The 21,340-nt window shown below is 38.4% G+C and overlaps 1 protein-coding gene and 1 pseudogene across 2 annotated transcripts in view; one reads left to right on the forward strand and one right to left on the reverse strand.

The window, feature by feature from the left end:
• Positions 1–21,340, reverse strand: part of PRIM2 (DNA primase subunit 2) — a 282,668-nt gene that overhangs the window by 125,029 nt on the left and 136,299 nt on the right. The gene's annotated exons all lie outside the window — the stretch shown is intronic.
• On the forward strand, positions 15,165–17,226 carry LOC139013168 (N-acetyltransferase ESCO2-like; annotated as a pseudogene).

The raw sequence follows: 21,340 nt of genomic DNA on the forward strand, positions 1-21,340 counted from the left end.
AATGGAACCTCTTTCCCAGGCCTTCCCTGGCCACCTTTGGTGAAATAGCACCCTCGCTGCAGGTATTCTGTTGCAGGTACCTCACATTTATCATGATCTGAAATTACTTATTAGATTGCTCACTTCTGGGTAAGGCTCCATAGCTCAGGGGTTAGAGCACTGGTCTTGTAGATTGCTCACTTCTGTCTTTCTCTCCCCACAAGAATATAAAGCCATTCAGGGAAGGAAACTTTTCTGCCTCGCCCACCACTTTCCCCCCACATGCTGGCAAGAACAGTAGCGGTAGGCACTCAATAAATATTGTAGGGTGAATAAAAGGTTCACCTCTCTCAAATATTTCCAACAGAAGTATGAGTTTAGAAAAATCTGCCCTAGACGCTGACCCTTTTGGTCCTGCATTTCTAAAGTTTTCATAAGTGAACATGACCTAAGAACTACAGGGCACACACATTTCTCTTTCCACTTCTAGCTGATGGAGTATCTGAAGTCCTCCCTTTACAAGGAGGCCAAATGCTCTACCACTCAATGCAGTTGAAACTATGGCTCCCTGGTTCAAAGGAAACAAGTAGCTCAAAACAGTCTGAAACCCAAATGATGCATATGCTATAACAGGCCCTACCAAAAAAGTAATCATGACATAGTTCCTTCTAATCTATGTCTTTCTGCTTTTTGTGCATGTTTTTGGTCATTAAATGATAGCTATAAATAAAGCAGAAATGTCAGCTAAATATATATTTTTCTAACATTACTGAAACCTTAACATGTAGAAAGTTCAAAGTCTTTTACAGTGAACATCCTTAAAAAAAAAACACACACACAATTTAACCTGGCAGGACTGAAACTGCCTCAAAAATTTATAGGAAGGGAATAAGGAACAGACAGTGGAAATGTGACTATTCAAATAAGACTCACTTAGACAGATGTAAAGAAACATTTATATAACAATAAAAAAATTAAAGTGCTGTGTTAAACACTTTTCAAGATACTATTGCTAAATACATGGGTTGTTGTTTCTGGCAGGGAAGTTATTTTGAAAGGGAATCCAAAATATTTGTCTCAAAACACTCCAACCCCTAAAGGACATAAAGTTTCAAGAACACTGAAATCCAAATATCAATTAGAAAATTAATTTATTCAAGAGTGGTAAAACCTGGTTATAAAGCATTCTTGGTGCTCATATCTTCTTAAGAGCAAGGCAAGCACAGAAGATAATTTATCCTTAGACTTTTTACTTAAATTCAATCATCAAGGAAAAAGTAGTTTTCAGAATTATGATCCTGCAGGTAACGACATGGGTGTCTGTTATATTCTTTTGCATACATTTGTGTTTGAAATAGTTCAAGAGAGGGAGGGAGAGCAGGAGGGCTGGCTGACTGATTTTTCTAGCGACATGAAGAATGGGTTGGAGGAGAGTGATCCAGCGATCCAAAATAAAGATCCAAATTGTGGCAGAGGCAGTAGCAACAGAAAAGAAGACATGACTAAAAAATATGAAGAACCCTGGCCAGTGTGGCTCAGTTGGTTGAGTGTTGTCCCATGCACGTACAGGTTGCCAATTCAATTCCTGGTGAGGGCACTAGCCCAGGGTTGTGGGCTCAATCCCCAGTTGGGGGTATGCAGAAGGCAGCTGATTGATGTTTCTCTCTCTCTCTCCCTCTCCCTACCTCTCTCTAAAATCAATAAAAACATATTTTAAAAAAATAGAAATATGAAGAGGGTATACTCTACATGTCTAAAACAGAAGGAGAATAAGAGAGGACATCCAGGTGGGTAGGTAGTTGTTTCTATTAACTGCAATACAGCAGCTACAGGAAGAGGAGGTTGGGGAGATGAAAGAAAATTATTAGTTTTAAGCATGCTGAATTTGAGGTGTTTTTCAATATCCAAAAGGCACATGAATATTTATGGTTGTAAAGAAAAGGAGAGGCTATGGAGTTATACATTTATAGTTAACTGTTATCAGCAAAGAAATGGCAGGTAAAGCCATGGAATGGCTAAAAATTCCCAGGACTTATGCAAAAAGCAGGGATGTCCAATTGTTATTCACTAGTAGTAGCTGACTAGGGCACTGTGTTGAAGGTTTGTTCCCAGCCACATCTGGGAAGGAGCAGGACTGATTACCAACATGCTCTGAATACGGATTAGGAGATTAGAGATATCTGCCAGATGTGTGCTATCCTTACTGGGAATCTATAATAATAAAAGCATAATATGCTAATTAGACCGGACAACCGAACGACCTTCCGGGCAACCTTCCGGACGAAGCCGGGCTGCGAGGGCCAAGACCCTTGCATGAATTTCGTGCATCGGGCCTCCTGTCTATATATATGAAAGCCTAATATGCTAATTGTCTCTCTGACCATTCGACCAGTCGCTATGATGCACATTGACCGCCAGGGGGCAGATGCTCCCACCAGTAGCTTAGCTTCCTGCTGGGGTCCAGCTGATCAGGCCTGGCCCCGATCATGCTCTGGTGGGGTCCCTCAGCCTCTAGTGAGATCATAAAAAGAAATAAAGAATTTAGCCAACAGACTTAAAAGTTTTATAACACTGATTGTAAGCAACTACAGGTTTATGAGAAAGAGAGAGAGAGAGAGAGAATACAACCAATAGCTCCTTTAATTTAACTATTGTTGCACACCTAGAATGAATGAATTTCACTTTAGGGGGTGGGGGAGGTTATTCCCTAAAGAAAGCATTCTGTCTCCAGCTATGAAGCTGACTGATGCTCTTAAAATCCTAAAGGAGATTGTGCTGCCAATCCGTTGCTATTTTGAAGCAGAATTTTTTTCAAGGGGCCCATAGGGAAAGAAATTTTTTTCATGGTTTTCCTCTTCACATGATGGGTATGAAGTGAGGAAACAAGAATACACAAGGAGGTAGCTACATAAATAAATACGGTAAATGGTCCTTAAAGAGTCAACATTTGGAAAACGAACGTGACTCGATCAGTTGAAAGTGAAGAACTAGAGGATGGCTTCATTTTAAAAGAATAAATCCCTTCTCTCTGTACAACTCACCCAACACGGGCTAAATTAAAACACATAAAAATGACAGGAGAACAATGCTCGCTTGGAAAATATTGCTCAATTCTGTTCTCTGGTGTTTTTACCCTCTACCAGTCACTTCAGTTTCCTTACAAAACTCAAGATAAATTACAATATGCACAAATACCAGCATTGTAACTTAAAAGAAATCCAAGGTGGGTAATCAGCACAAGTTAAACCTTTCTTTTCACACAATCTTGATCTCCTCAAGACACAAGACGTGCTCTCTTCCAGTGAGAGCAGGGTAGTGCCACTTAGGTACACTTACAAATGACAGACCAAATTTAGGTGGGTTTTATTCGGGTTTTTTTTTTTTAATTTCTAATAGATTTACTTTTTAGAGCCGTTTTAGGTTCATAGCATAATTGCGATTAAGATACAGAGATTTCCCATATACCTTCTGCCATATACATGCACAGCCTCCTCCATTATTGACGTCCCCTGTGAAAGTGGTACATTTATTATAATTGATGAATCTACACTGACACTTCATTATCACCCAAAGCCCATAGTTTACATTAGGGTTCACTCTTGGTGTTGTATGTCCTATGAGTTTGGACAAATGTATAATGACATGTATCCACCATTATAGTATTGTACAAAATAGTTTCACTGTCCTAAAACTCCTCTACCTTCACTCCTTCCTCCCCCGCAATTCCTGGCCACCACTGATCTTTCGCCTTTTCTAAAAAGTCACAGGGTTGGAATGATACAGTATGTACGCTTTCAGATTGGCTTCTTTAACTTGGCACTATGCATTTATGGTTCTTCCATGTCTTTTCATGATTTGACAGCTCATTTCTTTTTAGCATTCCATCATCTGGAGGTACCACAGTTTATTTATCCATTCACCACCGAAGTACATCTCTGATGCTAACAAGTATGGGCAGTTATAAATAAAGCTGCTATAAATATACGTGTGCAGGTTTTTATGTAGCCACGAGTTTCCAACAGGTGTCTTTTTAAATGAAAAAAAAATAGAGAATGCTTTTCAAAATGTCTTTACATTCTCCTCCTTTCAAATGCTTCATTTTACTGATTTCATATTTAACTGTATTTTTTTTTTTTTACGGTTTTACTGTTTCTATTGATTTCAGAGAGAGGAAGGGAGAAGGAGAGAGGGACAGAAATATCAGTGATGAAAGAGAATCATTAATTGGCCACCTCCTGTATGCCCCCCAAGGGGGATTGAACCTGCTACCCAGACATGTGCCCCAATCAGGAATCAAATCCTGCTCTCCTGGTTCCTGGGTCCACACTCAACCACTGAGCCACACTAGACAGGCTTAACCTGTTAATACAAAAAAACACATTAGGGTATATAGATCATAAAAAATGACAGGATGCCTTCAGGGAAAATTGTTTTTTCTTTCAATAAGTATGATGCAGAAATAACATTCAATAAACTTTTCTAAATAGGAGTAAAAAAAGGTTGAGATAGCTCCTACTGCACCTTATAAAATCACTAAGATACCAACTCAAAATCTAGAATACCAACCCTTTTCTACTGAGTTGAAGATGCACAGATTATACTTATGCATATATTCTAAGAGACACACAATTTATAGGTCCAAAAAATAATTTGTGAAATCAAAAGGCAACAAATTAAACAGAGACCACACGTAAAAAAAAGATACAGCTATAGAGAGAACAGGTTGCTCTACAGAACTATCACTTTTATTACTGGGACCAGGACAGATGTCAAGTAAAATTAACTTTTACAAGCAGCTGCTCTTTTAATTTCATTGATTTTAACGACGGAAAATCCTGTGTCTTTTGAACTACATTTTCTTATAAGAGCAACGGATCCCAATTACAAATCCCAAACTGTGAGGCTCCACATTATCTTCCATCTTGCTCCTGGAACCAAAGTTGCTTCCCGGTTTCATGTTCTCTGGAGGCTGACTGGGACGCGGTTGGCCACTAATCCTAACAGGCTCCTGCTCAGATGCCCAAAGCATTTCCCAGTGTTCACAGGGCTCTGACACACATTATCTCACTGATCTTCACGACAGTGGTGGTTTCATCCGCACGATGCTCCAGTACATGGGCATTTCTCTATCAGCTGGCCACAAACACAATTTTCAATATGTGGGCTCTAAAAGCCAACCAACGACCTTGTCAAGCAAAACACATAGATTCCATTTGAGCTCTAAACATGCCCAAGTAGTTTAATTTCCAAAGAATATTAAACAGTGCAGACTTAACAAGATATTTCCAGTTCAGGGGGCTAGATGATATGAAGAACTGGGAGAGTAAACCTGGGAATAGTGCAAGCAGACATCCCAGTGCTGATTTTTGATCATGAAACCGATGGTGTGAAAAGAAGCTTGTTATTCAAAGGCTAACCTAAGCACCTTACTGACGCTCTGTATCATTTAGAAACGTAAAACAATTGCTTGAGCAAGAAAAAAGATACTAAAAGATGTGCATAATAAATACACATGGATCGCTGAATTTTCTCCCTTAGAGTAAAACACCTATAAAATCATTTTACCTCTAGAATGCCTGCTAATTTTGGTTCAAAATTCTTAAGCCACTACAGCAAGTAATTTTACAATTAGACATCCCATAAGCAAAGCAAAGATCTGGCAAGTATAATGCAATATGTTTTGTCTTTCATATTGGCACCCAAGAGATTAAATTGTCAATGATTTGTGTGTCCTCTTAAAGGATTGCTCTTGTGGAGTAGAAATAAGAGCAGCAGCAACACAGCTGGCATCCCTCATCTTTTTACTACATGCAGGGTATTCTACTGGGAGTTCTATATGGACTAATCCTCACAATATCCCTAAAAGTGATATTATCTCTGAGCCCCCAGGGCTTCGCACACTGTTCATTCAGCCAAATCTATCTGGAACACCCACATAGAGTGAATAGGTAACCTTTTTTGCCCTAAGCACCTAGTTCTTTTAGCCTCAGGAATTTATGTTTAAAATGTATCCAAAATGTGCATTTCATTCTACAATATGTTCTTCTTGGTCTTACTAACAAGATGTTTAATTATTTTACCATTGCCATTATTGTCCTATATGTACTTTATTACATCCTAGTACACCTAGTCCCATATATTTTGGCCATATGATAGCTTTAGAAAACATGTTAGCACATCTTTACTCCTTAAAGTTTCCCTGAAGTCTCTATATACATTGGGTGTTGGGGAGCTGGTTGAGATGGTTCTGAGTCTTGCCAGATTTCACGGGTCATGTCCTGTGACCCTCACAATTGCAGACAGACTACAACTGCCATTTGTTTCAGTCATAATCTTCATATGCGAAGACTCTAAAACTCATTTACTTTCCTGGATGTTTCACTCACTTAATAAATTTGTGAGGCAATAACTGAAGTTCTAGCGTTCCTTATTCATTATTGTATTTTCACTTATCATGTTTGTCTTCCAAAACACCTGTATCATATTTACCTAAGTTTACATTTGTCAATTTCCTATTTAATGTAAGAAATACTCTTATCTGGGTTTTCCAGAACCCAACTGTTCTTTCACTGTTTGTTGTAAGCATGAATCTTGAACAAAATCTTATTATGTGGAAGTTTCTCATAAAGCTTCCTAAATATGCACATAAATTCCACTATGTGCACGGGAGTTGCCACCTGTATCGATAGGCTTCCAGGAAATGTTTAAAGGACTGCCCAGGCAGACTAGTGGCTTTCGCAGTGCAGGTTATTTATCTTCTTTAAGTAGCATCATCCAAAAGTCTTCAACTTCCTGCTGAGTCTATTTCCTATTATAAATGTCAGACATAAACCTCTCATTACACTGGCGATCTTATCTCCTTTCTAAATATTACTAACTGGTGTACCACTTCCAATGCTGGAAACTAAATTCAATATAATCTATTCTACACTACACTTACACACTTAAAATCTGTTTATTAAATAAGCTGAAATTCGCATCCAAGAATCCACAATTATATTTAATTACCAAAGTGAAGAGACACAAAAGATCTGTGTGGATGAGTTCATACTTTCATTTTTTTTTTACAAGAACTCTTTTTCCCTTGATTGGGACTTGGAAGTGTAGAGCAATGGGGAGCGGAGTGAAGAGTGAATAGGATTCTTACTAAAGCGTCAGTGACAGTGATCTGCTGTGTGACAAAACAAGCTGTCCTTGGGGATGCCCTTGCAGAACCGGAGGGCCCTTGGTGATCAGAAACAACTGATCAACAAGGACATATAGAGACTTCCATTTCCCTCCACAGGGAAATGCAGCCACTGAACTTCAAACCACTGATCCAGATTTATCATTCAAGGAAGGCGGCCCCAGATGGCTAACAACATACCTCTAATGGTTATGCTAACAGATGCTGCAGAAAGTATTCATTTGCTTCCTGCCTTTCCTTGCCTCTGTGACTTAATTTTCCCTGCTGTCTCCGAGCACCTTGATTTCTTCCTTGGCAGAGACCCTTTGTAGATGTAGAATATGCTTTTAGTTAAGTGTAAAATGGCTCAACGTGCCTCCACATTTCACAGTCTATGTCTCTAACCTGAAATAATCAGACAGTATACTATTTTTAGGTTCAATTAAGTTTAGTTGAAATTTAAGCAATCTTCTCTGTTCATGAAGTAGTCCTACAGTTTTCCTTTAAAAATATAGACTATTATATAACTTTGTTCCTCCACTAAAGAATTTTTATATTTAAGCTTCTAAAAGAAGCTTCCTAAAATATTTGACCAACTTTCAGTTACACGCAGAGAAGCTTGTTCTGCCTGCTCAAAGTAGAGTCTTGTGATTAATTATAAAACATCTGAATGTATTTAAAACAAATCAGAACTGACAAAAATAAATAATTTCCATTACTAGGACATAAAACCCAACCATTCATTAACAACCGTTCATTATGAAAAGGAAACAGAGAAGTAAAATATCTTTGCTGTGACAGGAACATTTAAACAACACTGGACTTTTCATTGCACATTCTAACATCAGATAAGATGCATTTTTCCAAAAGGTTTTACTGCATCATAAATTGAGAGATAAAACTCATTTAAGACAACTAAAGAAATATGAAGAAAAATAAAATTAATGTATTTTTAAATATTTCAACAAACACAGCAGGGTTCCCACAAAGCCTCTTCTTTTCTTTCTTGCCTTTTTTTCCTCCCAAATTAGAAATTAGCATAAGGAGTTCCCTGGATCCCTGCTGTCTTCTCATTTCCAAACTTATGGACATTTCTCTTATTTTTATTGAATTTATTGGGGTGACACTGGTGAACAAAATTATACAGGTTTCAGATGCACTATTCCACAACATACCATCTGTACACTGCATTGTGTGTTCACCACCCCAAGTCGTCTCCTCCCATCACCATTTATCCTCCCTAAACCCTCCTCCACCTCTCCTCACTTCCCACCCCATGGCAATCATAATAAACTCATGGAGGTTTCAAATAACGCACAATCCTCTTAAGAACACAGACTCAAGTTTCTGAATTTATTAACATAAAGGAATAAATCTGTTCATTGTTCATTTAGATGACCTTAGAAGTTAAAATTGCATGCAAAGTTCTATTTTCCTGAGAAAAATCGATACTTTTCTTATTCCTTATATCCTTTCAGGTTATGGCCTTTTCTATTATTTTTAAAGTTGCCAAGCATGTCAAACACGTGGCCCGCCGGTCGCAAGTTTGACATGCCTGTAATGTAGACAATAACTAAATTCTATGGTAAAGAAGCGATAGTGGTCTGAAAGAATCCTTCCTTGCTTAGCTGGGAAGATTTTTAGAAAATAATGTGGCTATGATTATTATTATAATATCAATTGCCTATTGTTTTGACTGCCTGAAATTAGGAGCTGCCACTTTAGTGAGGGGATGGACCCTAGCTGACACTTTCCTGCAAGCTGCACCACTGTGACATAATACTAAGTGCACCTAGCCCATCTGGCTCAAAGTACTAAGGTATGAAATCAAGAGAGGGGCCAGCTGGTGTGGTTGACCACTGACCTATGAACCAGGAGATCACCATTCAATTCCTAGTTATGGCACATGCCAGGGTTGCAGGCTCCAACCCCAGTGTGGGGCCTGCAGAAGGCAGCCGATCAATGATTCTCATCATTATGTCTGTCTGTCTTCTGTCTGTCTCTCTCTCCCTCTTCCTTCCTCTCTCTGAAATCAATAAAAACATATATTTTTTAAAAGAGAGAGGGGGGTAAAGCAAGCCTGTCAAAGACAGTTCCTAAGAGTAACCATTTTAGCCCTAACTGGTTTGGCTCAGTGGATAGAGTGTCGGCCTGCGGACCAAGAGGTCCCAGGTTCGATTCCGGTCAAGGGCATGTACCTTGGTTGCGGGCACATCCCCAGTAGGAGGTGTTCAGGAAGCAGCTGATCGATGTTTCTCTCTCATTGATGTTTCTAACTCTCTATCCCTCTCCCTTCCTCTCTGTAAAAAATAATTTTTTTTTTAAAAGAGTAACCATTTTAGCAAATCATATTTGTAAAACATCCTTTGATATCAGAACAGTTAGTTGAGCCTTTTAAAAGACCTTGATACACATGTGACTGATTGCTTTCTAATGACATTATTTCTTCCTTTCTGGCACAATCGAGTTGGTAGTGTTTGATGGATAACCAGACAAGCAAAGGACAAGTCTGAGTAATAGCCATCCTTTATATCTGACATTTCCCTATTTTAGGAAAAAGGGAAAAGGAACAAAAACCCTTTTCTATTAGTTAGGCAGTGTGAGTTCCAAAAGATCTCACTGCACACAGAAAGGCCTAAATCAGTATTATTTTGAAGCAACCAATCTTTAAATAAAAATTTTGTTGCAACTAAAGAATTGTCAACAGTTATAAAATTGGGAAGAGAGAGAGATCTGTATCATAAAGTTTGCTTTCTCTAATAAAACGTTTGCTCACATGACCATTGGATGTCCCAAAGCACAGTACACCAAGTGCAAAGCTTGGTTTTTCCTGCTCTGCCCTTCTGCCTGCCTTATACTCGCCCCTCAGTTTGCTCCTTTCAATCAGATGTAAATGAATGCCAGCAGGAACTACCAGTAAAATCAGTCCTACCAAGATGCTTCAACAGTGTTGGCATGTGAACTATCAGACAGTTGACAGAATTTTAAAGTCAAGTACTGAAAAACACACAGGTTTGGCCTAAATCTCTACTGAATTTTTTTTAAAGTGACATTAACATTACTTAAAAGTACTCAGCAGACTTTTTTCATTAAAGATACATCACAGCAAAAGTATGGGCAACTAAGGACTTAAGGGAACTGGACATTTGCAACAGCAGCCTGTGACTTTTCCCGTGCTAGCTGGCAGTCAAAGAAAGAATTTTTGGCCCTGTGGTGGGAAAGAACAGAGCTGCCACTCACTAATGTGGGCAGAAGCAGATCTGGAAGGAAAGATCAGAAATTCAGTTTTGTCTGGGTTAAGTCTGAACTGCCTTTTAAAAATCCAGGAAGAACAATATGAACTGAAGAAATAAAACTATAAAATCAGCCAATCTCAGAACATTCTGTAGATTTACATGTTTAACATTAGTTCTACCCTGAAAACGATAGCAATCAAATAATGTCTTACACTCTCTTCATGATTAGCTACAACTAATGGATAGAAGTATCAGTTGCTACAGGACCACTCATTCCTAAGGTCCCTGAATTCAAGATCCCTTCTTACAAGAAACTCTTTAGCCACCCAACACTTCTCAGAATACTGAACCATCATTTATTTGCTTTAGGGGTGCACTCACAGTGCGTTGGCTACTAGCCGCTTGTGGTACTGAGTTCTTGGAACTTGGCTAGTCCAAATGGAGATGTGCTGGAAAATACACACCAAATTTCAGAGACTTTGTATGCAGAAAGGAATGTAAAATATCTCATTTAAAATTATGTATACTGATTACATGTTTGACATACTATTTAGTGTGTATTGGGTAAATAAAATACAGTAAAATTAATTTCATCCTTATAAAACATTTTAAATGTGGATATAGACATTTTTAAATTATGTGTGTAACATATTTTTACTGGACAGAGAATTTCTGAACGAAAGATGAATATGGTTTCTTTTCTGGTACATAAGCAGTGTTATCATGCTATTTAAATAACTGAAAATCCAGGAGCATGAAGAAGAGCAACTGAAAATCACTTGTGTCATATATAATTATTAGAAGTAGAAAATTATCCATTTTACATCTATGGCTACAAAAACACATTTCTAAAAAGTATATGCCCCAATATGAGGTCAAGTAGAACTAAAAAAATAAAATAAGAAAATAAGGAGAGATGTATCCCTTTAATAAAAACGATAACAACTTTTCCCAATTATTTATGTAAAATCATAAAATTATGTATTGTGATCAGCCACTCTAAATTTTTTTCAAGCAGGACGTTTATAAAAGCAAGTATGTTCCTTATTCCATGGAGAAATACTTTAGTAAATACAATGTGATTTAATAAATTTATTTGACAAGGTTTGAATTATATATTATACAGATGATTTCCCTAACCTTAAGAATATGCAGAATAACTGAGAACCTCAGGGCTGAAAAGATAACTTAGTCTGATTTATGTTCATTTATGGATAATCTATTCTTGTGTTCCAAAACTTTTTAGATTTCTTTGGCTATGATATTCTTCAGTTTCACTAGCCTACCAAGATGTAGGTTTTCGTATCTTTCCTCCTTGGTAGTCTATTAGCCCTTTCGATCTGTAGTCTTTGCTCTTTCTTAATTTTAAGTAATTTATCATCATTATTTCTTTCAATATTTTTCTCTCCTCCAATTTCTTTTCTCCCTTCTAGGAATCCTACTATTCTAATGTCAGCACTAATCTCTCTCTCCATCATCTCTCTTAGCCTTCTTGATATTTTTTATCTCTGCTTTCCTCTGCCTTCAGAATTCTACATGATCTTCAAGTTCATTAATTTATTTTTCTCTTGTATCCATCCTATTTATCTGATTTATTCAGTTCTTTACTTCAGCTACATTTGTCTATCTAATATTTCCGTTTTGTTCTTTTTCACTTCTTCTTCCTTCTTAATACTACTTCTATCCTCCTGTGTCACAGAATATATATAATTATGTTTATTTTAAATTACTGATCCCTCTATTCTCACAACTCTGCTTCATGAGGTATATACTATTCAGTTTATCCCTTTATGCTTTCAATAGTGGTTGTACTCTTCATGCATTCAATTATTTCGGCCTAGGTGACCATATTCACCAAAGGATATGAGCTAACAGATCTGGAAACCTGTGTGAAAAATGGCCAAAACCCAAGTCCTACTATTATCCCTACTGATATATTTGAGAAAGATGGAGGGGATGAGCCAGGGCGCCAAATAACCACTCTTGACCACTTCTTTTGCTGTGTGCCACCTGGCAACTCCTTTTAGCCCTTAATCTCTTAAAGCGGCAGCAGTGGGGGAAAGCATTTCTGTGAAGTATGATCTGCGAGCCCTGGGAGAAAAAAGCCTGGTCTGCTGGTTAACATGTGCCAGTTCTCAGCTCACACCCCAGCAGGGCTGTCACGCCGCCCTAAATGCACCCTATTGACATCAATTTCTGTAACAGAGGGGCAGCAATTATCATTTCAAGGCAACTGGAGAAAATCAGGTCAACACAAAACTTAAAAGGAAAGAAACTTAAACTAATGTATGATCTGATTCCTCAGGCAACCCCATGCCATAGGCTAGACTACCCACACACCTACACCACCTCTCAACCACCTTGGTCACCCCTGGGGTTCTTCACAGTTACTTCGGTTGTTTCCTCTGGTCCATGCTTTCCTCTTTCCTCTCCATAGTTAGCTTTGAAGAAAAGAGCCAACAGTCCCCATTAACTATATTCACACAATTCCAGATCACTTAGCAAAGGAATGAGATCCCTGTGCTATAGCTTAGGAAGCTGGTAAAACATGAGAAAATCCTGTAAGGATTCATAGACAACACTAAGTGTAAATAATCTACCACTTTATAAGTACCACATGTACACTTAAAAACACAAGCAAACATACTCCAATTGTCAGACTAATACCAACAATTAAAAATATTTCCTAAAATAGAGCCAAACTCCTAACCTGAGATATTTCTGGTACAACATACACTGAGTGGCCATATTATTATGACCACCTGACGTTTGTAGGCAAATTAGCTATAATTTCGCACTAAAGTTGCTAGAGGGCCAGACCATTATAAATAGGGAAGCAGGTTGTTTACCATGACAGTAGAAGTGATTTTCTTCTGAAGATATGGGTAAACAACGCGATTTAACAGCCTTTGAACGAGGGAGATTTTATATATATACACACTGAGTGGCCAGATTATTATGACCACCTGACGTTTGTAGGCAAATTAGCCGTACACTGCATCGTATGGGATATGGAAGTTGAAGGACTGTTCAAACACCTTTGCTGTCTGCAGTTACTAAGATAACATGTCTCCAATTCACACAGGAACACAAGGATTGGACAGTCAAGCATTGGAAAAAAGTCATGTGGTCCGATGAATCATGTTTCCAGTTGCATCATGAAGATAGCAGAGTGAGAATTTGGTGGAAATAGCATGAAAGCATGCACCCCACATGCATGAGTACAACCCTTCAAGCTGGTGGGGGCAGTGTTATGGTTTGGGGCATGTTTTCCTGGCATGATTTGGGCCCTTTAATTCGTGTGGAACGTCTGAATAGCAAAACATACCTAAGTATCGTTGCTGATCAAGTTCATCCTATCATGTTGATGGCGTATCCCAATGGAGATGGCTTCTTCCAACAAGACAATGCGCTATGCCATGGTGCTTGTATTGTGCAGGAGTGGTTTCAAGAACATGAGGGAGACTTTACCTTGCTTAGGTGGTCCCCACAATCACCAGATCTCAATCCAATTGAGCATTTGTGGGACGAAGTTAAAAGAGCCATCAGGCAGCTGGTTCCACAACCATCAAATCTCACAGAACTGGACAGTGCTATTCATCAGGCATGGTGTCAGATTCCTCACATCACCTTTCAACATCTCGTGGAGTCAATGCCAAGAAGAATCGCCACAGTATTGAAGGCAAAAGGTGGCCCAACAAAGTACTGATGGGGTGGTCATAATAATCTGGCCGCTCAGTACAAGTATTGGGAGAGGCAGTCATGTGCGGCATTAGAAAAGGGTTGGGGCCCAGATTTTCTTACAAAGAGGTAAAGCGCTCTTATACCCTGTACTGGTCATATCTCTTTGTTGGGAATATCTTTACATGTTCTAGGTTTGACCTTTGTTGTTCTACTTAAGCCTCTGTGTCATGTGGCACCTGGCCAAGCCCACTGCTCTCTCTGTTCTGGGCAGGGAGGGAATGGGGTCCTTCACCTGCAGCACAGAGGGCGCCTGCAGACCATCCCCCTGTGGCATCGTCTGGCCACAGGGAACCCACGTTCTCCACTGAAGTTGACCTTGTTCTGCCTCTTCTCTATGTGAGGAAAGTGCTGTTCCATTTCGTGTCTGTGTGTGAGTCATGCCTTTCCTGGTGACTTGGACACCTACAATCCACACCATGGTGGTCGGCATTGTCATGCCCTAGGCCAGTGATAGCAAACCTTTTGAGCTCGGCGTGTCAGCATTTTGAAAACCCTAACTTAACTCTGGTGCCGTGTCACATATAGAAATTTTTTGATGTTTGCAACCATAGTAAAACAAAGATTTATATTTTTGATATTTATTTTATATATTTAAATGCCATTTAACAAAGAAAAATCAACAAAAAAATGAGTTCGCGTGTCACCTCTGACACGCGTGTCATAGGTTCGCCATCACTGCCTACGCCAGGGGTCCTCAAACTTTTTAAACAGGGGGCCAGTTCACTGTCCCTCAGACCGTTGGAGGGCCGGACTATAGTTTTTAAAAAAACTATGAACAAATTCCTATGCACATTGCACATATCTTCTTTTGAAGTAAAAAAACAAAACGGGAACAAATACAATATTTGTATTTGCGTGTGGCCCGCAGGCCGTAGTTTGAGGACCCCTGGCCTACGCCATGCTACAGAGTGGGACTCCTCCTCTGGAGGAGCAACAGGTGTCACTTGCTCAACAAATACAAAAACATTCTCAGGGGCGGAGCAACTAGCTTGGCTGAGGAGAGCTCACAGGCTCCGACGTGCAGGGGTTCAATTAAGAAGATGTCAGCTTTTACTCCAAGGAAAAGGAAGTAGCATTCTTTGAACTGTGACAACCTATTATCTGATTCCATCAAAGAAATTAATTTTGGACTTTACTGAAAATATATTTTCATCACCTAATAAAAAACACACTTGCCAAAGTAATGATGAAAAGAAAATGTGCATTGCTCTCAACAAGGTCATTTCAAGTCTGCTCAAAACAACTACAAAAGATGGATTAGCATCTGCAAATCAAGGTCCACCTTTTAAATTTTGTGTGTCTACTATATCCTTTTATAACAAAAATAAGTGTTACCCTCAATCCATTAGAGAGAAAGATGATAAGTAGAGTAGACCCATTTGTCTAAAAACTAATAATGAAGATACCTCTTTTCCCCATGTGACAGAAAAAAATGCAGGAAAAACCAATCTGCTCCAAGAAGATGAAGAAAAAACCACAGAAGAGTTTAACTGCTAAATGTCAATCAAGTTGATAAGTGCAGCAAGCCTGTATCAAAGAATTCTAAAAATTCCAAGCAAAATCAAGTGGCCTGCAAACCAACTGCAGAGGAAGAAAATAGTTGTTACTCAGCTGAAAATAATTTAAATGCTCCTTGAGTTCTAAGCCAAAAAGTCAAACCACAAGTAACACTGCAGGGTGGAGCAGCATTTTTTTGTTAGGAAAAAAACCCTCTCTTAGAAAATTGTCTCTGGAAAATAAGCCATTACTGGGACTCACTCAAGAGAATAAATCAGAAGTGATTAAAGATTCTGATGGAGAGACTGTCAATGAAAGAAAAAGTTTTGAGACAAGGCAAGTTCAAAGTGTTTGTTGCTAGAAAATGAACTGAACATTGAGCTGCTGGGTATAAGAAGCAAAAATGAAGAGAAATTAATAAAGGATTCATCAAGTGGAGTAGTTTCATCCAGGGAGCATAAACCTGAAGAAAATACGTGTTTTTCTTCAGAAGATTCTGACAGTGAAAACAAGGCAGTTTCTTCTGAGTCCACTGTCTATCCCATTTTCAGTGTGTCTTCAGTCAATACAAAAAGAACTCTAGTTGGAGAACAGTCTTCTGTGGCATCCATCACACCTACTAACTTTTTGAAACAGACCAATACACAGAAAAGTATTAATGCCAGAGATGTAAATCAAGAAACAATAAAACAGCTCATCATTGACGCAGGTCAGAAACCTTTTGGAGCTCCCATGTGTAAGCCTTGGGGCATGATCTGTACTGCTTCCAACCCTGAAGATGAACTGCAGCATGTTCAGCATCACCACAGATTTCTGGAGGGAATCAAATGCACAGGCTGGAAAAAAGAACGTGCCCAGCTGGCGTGGCTCAGTGGTTGAGCATCGACCTATGAACCAGGAGGTCATGGTTCGATGCCCAGTCAGGGCACATGTCCGGGTTGTGGGCTCGATCCCTAGTAGGAGGCGTGCAGAAGGCTGATCAATGATTCTCTCTTATCGCTGATGTTTCTCTCTCCCTCCCTCTTCCTTTCTCTCTGAAATCAATAAAATATATATTTTAAAAAATAAAGAATGTGTAGTAGCAGAGTTTGGGGATGGGAAAATTGTGTTGGTTCTTCCACATGATCCAAGTTATGCTATCAAAAAGGTAGAAGAAGTGCAAGAACTTGTTGATAATGAACTGGGCTTTCAGCAAGTTGTTCCCAGATGTCCAAACAAAACCAAAATATTTCTCTTTATATATGATGGAAAGAGAGTAGTTAGTTGGATGTTTAATTGCAGAGCCCATCCAACAGGCCTTCCATGTCCTGTCTGAACCAACTAGTCCAGAACTTCCAAGTTCTGAAGAATGTCATAGGGCTTGGCGATGTTCAAATGTACCAGTACCTGCAGTCTGTGGAATAAGTAGAATCTGGGACTTCAGATTTAAGAGAAGAAAGCGCATTGCAAGACAACTGGTAGATAACACTCAGGAATCACTTCATGTTTGGCTATTTTCTCAGCACTAATGAAATAGCATTTTCTGACCCAACACCAGATGGCAAGTTATTCGCAGCCAAGTACTACAACACCTCTAATTTCCTTGTATACAATTTTAATAGTTAAAGCCAATTTCAACTATAGAATAGTTACTATATGAATGAGTTAAGACAGTTTCTTATCATATAATAACTACTTAGCAAATGTCAAAATAAAAATACTAAAACGCACCCACACACACAACCTGGCTGTTTAATTCTTTATGAATAGATTTGTTGAAAATTATCTGGAGATTCAAAGAAAGGAAAAACCTTTGGATGATGTATACTAACTAACACTCTGAATCCTTAATTATGAAACTTTGCAGATATAACTGGAAAATTACTTGCCCCTTGCATAGGAACACTGACATGTTTTTCACAGAAATGTGACCACTTACATTTTATTAAGCACTTTTGAACCAGGATTATCTCATGCTTACTCAGAAGCAAACAGGAAAATGTAAAGACAAATAATTTCGATGCCCAATTTTTAAAGTTAATTCCTGAATTCTGTACACAGAATTCTCACCTTATAGGTCACAGCTCAGTTGAATATATTCAGAAGGTGTTCTAAATTTCTAGTTTGTAATAGGGTAAGATGATAAAGAATAAGATTTTCGTGTAGAACAGAATTCTATAGCCTAATGTTTTAATCTTTCTAAAAAATGTTTACTCAAAAGAAATTCTAACCAGATTTAATTAAAATTAAATTTAGTAATTGCACTACTGTCATTTAATTTTTGATGTATGAATATGTTAATTGTGCTACTTATCTTTGGCATACTTATTACTGTTAATTGAAATCATCAACAAAATGGATGCCCAATTAGGACTAGATGATTCATATTATTACATTTTAAAATTTTTGCATATCTAAAATACATCTTACTTGTTCTGAGACATCTAACAAAATGTATAGTATCAGAACCAGGGTTAGTGAATAAATATATCTAGGTTGATGGGCCAGAGAACATGACATTATGTAGATACACCTAAACGTTTTAATCTCTCTAAAAATCAGTCTTCTAGTATAATTCTTGGATATTTTGAAAAGCAAAGAATTATTCAGATTGTTGTTTCTAAAAAACATTTAACTGCTATCTGGCAATAATAATCTAGGGCAGTAGTTTTCCAGGTTATAACTTTATGTAGAACATGTTCATTACATTCTTTTATTTGCCTGTAAGTTAACATGTTTCCAAAATTTAAAGGCTTGCGTTCCCGAAAGAATGTGGAAGTGTTAAAATGTGCATAATTATGCAAACATCTTATTTTCTGCACTGCTGTTTTGTCTTAAATATTTTATTTTAAAATTTTTATTAACATTATTTGCTTGTTCAATGTCTTTGCAATGGATCAATTAAAATTCTTTTCAATATTTAAAAAAAACACATTCTCAGAATCACATATTTTTCAGTGAAATTCTGAGTGACCGCCAACCCTACTTTCTACTGTTGTTCTAATCCACCCCTACCCCCCTTTTCCACTGTTAAACCTGCACAGCTTTCAAACTGCCCTGTGTAAACTCTACAGTTTCCCCAGGAGCGTGTTCCTGATTCACATTAGATTGCAGATGATGGGGGTGGTATTGCTCAGGAAATGCTGCTGAGGCAGTAATCCTGGGAAATCTGACCTACATACTGGGATTCCAACCAACACCACCAGCAAACACCACACCATTTGTGGCTGTCTGTTCCAGTGAAATTCTCCTTTCCAGCCACCTACAACACAAAACTAATATTGTGTATCATCTCACTGTAGCCAGAGCTACTTACTAGGATTTTAATATAAGACTGGAAGAGGAAGTGAGAAATCAGGCAGAAAGAACACAGTAATGAATGATGCCACCCTGAGCTTGAAGTCAGACATGCCTGGATCCAAATCCTAATCCTTCCTAGCAATATGACCTTGAAATAAGGAGTTAATTCCTTTAGTGCTTCAAATTCCTCATCTGTAAAATGAGGGGACCCGTTCCTATTTTACATGCCTACTGTAAGAACTAAGAATAAATGAAACGTACACATAATATGCCTTTACTTATTTATTCAGCAAATATGTGTTGTGCAAAAACAACGGGCTCTGTGCTAAGAGCTACTTGCTGTTGCTAGTACTAACCACTATTCAGCTAGAACCATCACCATTACTATTAGTTCTGTTAATTCAAACATCTTGACTAAGCTTTTCTCAGAATTCACAAGCTTACCCTTGAAGTAATTACCCTAAGAATACATTTACTGAATTCTCAAATTATGTCAATTCCCAGTGGATCCAATCTGCTTCTAAAAAAGTAAAATGGAACTATTACCACTATGTGGTTTTTAGTAAAATGTCTCCTCCACAAGTTAGTGAATGTGTTTACTTCTCATTATTTCTAAATATAGTGTTTGTTGTACCATAAAAATGACTTTAAGGTTCCAAATTTTATTGATCAATTATTCTCAGCTCCAAACATGATAGACATTGCTTCATTTTTACCCAAAAGTAGACAATTCTTTACAAAATAATATATATACAAACACCTTGGGACACAAGTTAGATATATGTCTTTTACACTAGTTTCCACCTTCTTGTCTGTCTTTACTACATGAATATTTTGTAGACACTGATTCAAAACCAAGTTGAGTGTTTGTTCCAATCAAAAGTTAATATTAAACAAGCTTATTAGAAAGACATTTCTTTGTTGTAATTTTCTAGGGGAATAGTGATTTTTTAAATTGTTTTCCTAATGCAAAAATGTAAAATTCAAGGGCTCAATAAAAGCCACTACAAATAAACATTAAATGGATTTGTACTCAGCACACACATTTTTCTGAACTGCTTTTTTAAGGAATATGAATAAAAACCTTTATGCTTCACACTAGAAAAAAACAAATGTATGTTCTGAGGGAACACAAGATTATGGCTCCAGTAAGTTTTATAAAATAACTAACCACAGAAATATTTGCTGTGTGTCTACTCAATTTTGATCCATTTCTCCCAGACATCATTTCACAAGACCAAGTTGTTCCACAATAAATACTGGTCAATACTGGTCATCCAACTGTTTTCCAACATCTCATTTCTGATTTCTAGGTTTGTCATTTAATATGAAATATGGCAGTTGAGTTGGGAAGACAATAAACTGTTAGGAAGTTGAACATGCCGTGTATACTAGATGTATCAGGAATGTGTCTGCTCTGCCCAGTGCCCTCTGGGGGCTGAATCTACTGCCTCTGACCAGGTAAGGTCTCTTGATCCTCTTCTTTCCCTAAAGATAACCTGTGTCTAAGAACATGAGGCTTCAGAGTCTGCTCTCTAAGGTCTTCCTGCCTCGTCTTATATACCTCCCGCCTACACTCCACTCTGTCATGCCAGGGATCCTGCTAAATACAAACCTGCTCTGCTGTTCCCTTACACTGAAATCCTGTCAGTGAATCCTCACTGCTTTCAAGATAGAGTCTCAACCCTTCGCCTGTTCTACCTCCCTTTGCCTCATCTTCATTCAGTCCCATTCCTCACCCAAGCCTTCCTCCCCTTAGGCTAGATGCTCCAGCCATTCTGCAAAGCAGCTCTTCCCATTGGCCCAGCAGTTCCAACACCTCTGCTCTTTGGAGTCCCCTTCTCCTTTTACACTCCTCATGCGTCTCTCTGGCAAATACCTATTCATCTTTTCCATTCCTTAAGGGCCTTCCTGGAAACCTCTATCTGTCCCTTTTAAGTCTATGAAGCTTAACCTTACAGCTGGTGACTCCCTCCTTAGTGTCTCTACAGTACACGCTTCTGCTTTTCACACATCTATCTGCTTGTTGCTCTCCTCCTAGACAGCAACTCCTTTAGGGCAGAGGCCAGGGCTTGTCCATCTCTGCCCCCATAAAGCACAGCATAGAGTTTTCATTCAATAGATGACTGACAAATGAAGTAATTAACCTTTGCATGTAAAGATAACATCCAGCACAGGATAAGCACTCATTAAATATCTACAGAATAAGCAAATGAATGAATAATTCTCTAGCCACTGGTGATAATGTGTGGACATCTATAGACACTCAATTTTCCTATAAACTAAGAGTTTTCAAAATATAGATATCCCCCCCCTCCCCCCGCCCCCGCCAACCCTCCCGCCATCTCCTACTCTGCCTTAGAGACCTAAAATAAAAACAGGAAAACACAGGGCTATACTCATCAACCCTTACCATAGACTAACACCAGCTCAGATCTTA

Source organism: Myotis yumanensis, unplaced genomic scaffold (assembly GCF_028538775.1).
Source record: "Myotis yumanensis isolate MYYU_CA2020_CCGP unplaced genomic scaffold, mMyoYum1.0.hap1 SCAF_6, whole genome shotgun sequence".
In the NCBI taxonomy this organism is placed as follows: Eukaryota; Metazoa; Chordata; class Mammalia; order Chiroptera; family Vespertilionidae; genus Myotis; species Myotis yumanensis.